The following is a 3,280-nucleotide window of genomic DNA, read 5'->3' on the forward strand; positions in this document are numbered from 1 at the left end:
GTGATAGCAAAACTCACTTAACAGCGAGGATGGGAGCACAAAAAATTAGTTCACACGCTGGATTAACACACACAATAGCTCAAGTGTTGAGCGGGAATGCCGGAGGCAATGTGGGGCTGACATCACAGCCAAACAGACACGCGATTGACTCAGAGCGAGTGGGAGGCGGGACAGTGTAGCGTAGTACATTCGCTAAATATGAGAGAAAATCGCTAAACTTGAGGGCTTGGCCTTTTTCCACAGTTGCTAAATAAGGGTTTCGCTAAGCTGGATTTTGCTAAATTCGGGGGCTTACTGTATATATATATATATATATATATATATATATATATATATATATATATATATATATATATATATATATATATATATATATATATATATATATATATATATATATATATATATATATATATATATATATATATATATATATATATATATATATATATATATATATATATATATATATATATATATATATATATATATATATATATATATATATATATATATATATATATATATATATATATATATATATATATATATATATATATATATATATATATATATATATATATATATATATATATATATATATATATATATATATATATATATATATATATATATATATATATATATATATATATATATATATATATATATATATATATATATATATATATATATATATATATATATATATGCACGATTGCCAAAACCACGATAGCAGAAGTGAAAAAACTAATAATTCAAATTGACAATAGGACCTCAAGCTGTCATTTTTTGTCACATTTAGCAGAGTTTTTATATCATATAATAGTATAAAAATTAAATAATACAGAGAAAAGCATGGAAGGTGGCCGTGAATGGTACAAGTTCATGAGAGGTGAGAATATATCAGAAAAGATTGGTGTGAAGAGTCTGAAAGTGAACGGTGAAGTTATAACAGAGAAAAATGAGATCAGGGAGGCAATTGGACAGTTCTGGGAAGAGGTGGGTGGTGTAGGTGAAATGTTTGGTGTGAGAGAAGGATATGTGAGGCTGGAGAGGAAGAATGCAGATGAACTGAATGAGAGAATCAGCAAGGAGGTGGTAAAGAGATGTGTGAAAAGGCAAAAGAATGGGAAGGCAGCAGAGCCAGATGGGATACTATATGAGATGTATAAAAATGATGGGGAGGTTGCTATTGACCAGGTGTGGGAGGAGGAAAAAGTGCCAAGAATGTGGAATGAATGCAGGGTGACTGTTGCATAAGGGAGGACACAAGAGTAAGAATTAGTTGAAAAAATAATTGGCCAAGTGCATTAGTAAATACAGTAAGTAAAGTGTTTAGTTCAGTGTTAAATGAGATTGTGTAAATGGGCTGAGGGAGTTGGAGTGTTAGGTGAGGAACAGAATGGTTTCTGTGTGGACAGGAGGGCTGAGGATAACTTGTTTGTGGTGAATGAAATGATTGAGAAAAAAAGAAAGGAGGGAGGTAAACTGTATTTAGTTTTTTTGGGGATATAGAAAAAGCATACGATAGGGTAGATAAAGAAATGTTAGTTAGTCTTAGGAAAGACTGGACTTTCTGAAAAAATAATCAACATAGTGCATAGCATGTATGTTGACACCAGAGCTAAATAAAGACTAAGAGATATAGAGACAAACTGGGTGAAGAGTGAGAGAGGAGTTAGGTAAGGATGTATTTTGTCACCAACCCTTTTCAGCTTGTATACAGAAAAGTTAGCAACCAGACTGAGAAGAATAAATGCAGGAGTAAGAGTGGGGAATGATAAGATAGGTGTGCTTCTTTATGCAGATGACGTAGTGGTCATAAGTGAATCAGCAGATGAGTTGCACAGTTTGTTGGATGTTGTGGATGGATATGGAAGAGACTTTGGAGTTAGGTTTAGTAGTGAAAAAAGTAAGGTGATGATAGTGAATAGGTCTGAGTATGAAAGCAATGCAGTATGGAGAATTGGAGAGAATGAGTTGAATCAGCCACGAGAATATAAATACTTGGGGATGTGGGCGAGTCTAAGTAGGTGTGAAAAGACAAAGAATGAAAAGATAGGCTTAGTAAACCAGTGGGTAGGACGATTGGGGAGTGCAGCTAAAAATGAGAGCAAGCAAATATGATGTGCTGAGAGAAGTGTGGAAGAGTGTGGCTGTGCCCAGTATAAATGGTATGGATTGTGATTGCAGGGAATGAAAGTGAAATTGACAAGCTAGAAGTGGGAAAGAATAGAATAGATAGAATGGCACTGAATGCACAGAGGTACACAGCAGTAGAATGAGAGGTGATATGGGATGGAGTACTTATAAGGAAAGAGTAGTAAAAGCCACATTTAGGTAAAAGGTTAAGTTGGAAAGAAAGGAAGATGAAAGAATAGTGAGAAACGTGTACCTATGGAATAAAAGTGGAAGTAAATGGAGGAAGAGGTGCATGAGAATGACAGAGAGGAGTGGATTACAAGTTGTATGGGGGATGAGAATGGCTGGGAGGAATTAATATGAGCATGAATGGATCGTGACAAGAGGAGGCAGAGTAAGAACTGAATGGGATGTGAGGAAATGGAAGAGTAAAATAGATATATGGAAACATGAGATGGAATGAAAGAGTACTCTGGAATGGTACAAGAAAAAGGAAGCCCTTATGTATGAAAGGTGGTATGATGGCAGCCTGGGTGGTGATCTTCTTTTCCGAGCTAGGGCAGTGTATGGATGTGAATGCAAGGAACTACAGGTGGTCTGAGTCCCACAGCAAAGTGTGCCAGATGTGTGACATGGGGGAGGATGAGACGGTGGAGCACGTCATGCTGGAGTGTGAGAAGTATGAAAGAGAAAGGCATGAAATAATGCAATTGATTTTGAGTGAATTAGGACACAATAGGGATGAAAGAGTGGAAAAGACAGGAAGGGAATGGATGGTGTTGCTGTTGGGACTGTGTAAAGGGACAAGTGAAAGGATAATTGAGGATGTGAAGGAGTATCTGGAGAGAATGTGGCAAGCGAGGTGTAGGGATAACTAGTGAATTGCATACTGTTCTTTTTTTCCCTTTTTCTGCTTGTCGTTTGTTTTTGTCCTCTATAGGAGTTGCCGATCCAAAGGCCTGGCTCTAGAGCAATCCCAAAACATCTGTAGCATCAAGATCAAGATTATTAAACTGCTAGCGTTTGTATTTTGCTAGAAATTAACGTTTATTGTTGGATAATAGAAGTGATACAAGCATGATGTCTTCCATGCAGCCTGCAAGGAAAAACTTATCTTAAGAGAAAAAGCTTGATA

Source organism: Portunus trituberculatus, chromosome 50 (assembly GCF_017591435.1).
Source record: "Portunus trituberculatus isolate SZX2019 chromosome 50, ASM1759143v1, whole genome shotgun sequence".
Classification (NCBI taxonomy): Eukaryota; Metazoa; Arthropoda; class Malacostraca; order Decapoda; family Portunidae; genus Portunus; species Portunus trituberculatus.